Source organism: Rhinichthys klamathensis, unplaced genomic scaffold, assembly GCF_029890125.1.
Source record: "Rhinichthys klamathensis goyatoka isolate OS25496 unplaced genomic scaffold, OSU_Roscu_1.1 h1tg000046l_1, whole genome shotgun sequence".
Lineage (NCBI taxonomy): Eukaryota > Metazoa > Chordata > Actinopteri > Cypriniformes > Leuciscidae > Rhinichthys > Rhinichthys klamathensis.
In genome coordinates, this window is record NW_026606593.1 from 346,327 (window position 1) to 347,798 (window position 1,472).

Here is a 1,472-nt window from a genome sequence, read left to right on the forward strand (position 1 = left end):
GAGGCGTTTCAGGGAGTTCAGAAACAGTGGGCACTGATATAGAGAATAACTCACTATGGAGTGACTTTGAGCTTTGTAACTTTGCAGACCTTTTTCATGCGCAAACAGCAACATTACACAATAAAGAAAGATGAAAATGTAAAAATCATAATAGGACCCCTTTAATTTCAGAGAAAAGATTGTGAGAAAATAATGACAAAACAGGACTTTTTATATTTTTGTTTTAATGAATAAACTGGTGTCATACACCATTTACTTATTTACATGACTCATTCATGCTTCACACTTCATATTCATGGGACATGTTCATAATCTGACTAGTTGCTAAACTGATGAAGAGATACACAAGTTGCAGAAGAAGATTAATTGGTCTGTAACTATATGTAACATAAAAGTGACTGATTTCTGCCTCTACGGCTCTCAAGTGGGTGTGCTACATTTTCATATTTCACCATAGATATAGAAAAATGTGAGGTGCTGTTGAGTTTGGAAAGGTGCCTCTGCCCTCTTAGGACAATCATTACATACTGTAGCCTATCTGCCTGCTCAAACCATATGCTAAATGTTTTATTTCCAATTCACTTTACCTCTTAAAATAGTCCAGACACTGAAAAATATTTATTGCAAGTTTATATTGAGGTCTGTCTTCTCAAGTGGGTGAATATTTTGGTGGTGCATAAGTTCTCTTATCATTTACTCTCTCACTCTACAACTCATGCTAGAGCTCACCATCCCTTTTTTGGGTGGAGTATCTCTTTAACTGGTTTGTAAACAAAAGCAGAATTAGACTTTGGAATGGGATTAGTATGGTATTTATTTTTTTACTTCACTTATTCCCTAGTGATTCAACTCAGTTTGGAATATTGATTTTTACTTAGGCCTATATTTCTTTCTTATTTCTTCTTGCTTCCACTAAAAGTGATGATTCACCCCCAAAAATTACTCACCATAATGTTTATGCTTTAGGATTAATTTGCTGTTTAGAGTAACACAAAAGGAGATGTTAAACATAATGATAGTGACTGACAGCCTGTCACTATTCGCTTTCATTGCATCTTTTTCCAATCCATACAATGAAAGTAAGTGGTGATTGAGATAAGCGTTCCACAGAAGAAATAAACCAGCACAGTTTAGATCACCATGGGAGTATGTACAAAAATAAATTACCTTTAAGGAAAACTTGACACAATTTACCCCACTCTCCGCTTATTGGGTGTTGGAAAAAGAATTTAAGAAGAAACTTAAACATACATTTATAAAGTAGTTTTGCTTTATAAATGTTACTTTCTCTTCACAGCGGAATACACAATAAAATTCCGATTATACAATCTGCAAATGTATGTATGTAGTCAAAGGAAGTGCGCTCATCATTGTCCTTGTGCTGCGCCGTGACTCGTGGCTTTCCGTTGCTGCTGAGGTCGTGATGACCCAAAAGCCCCGCCTCCTCTGATCGCTGATTGGCTGATCACAAC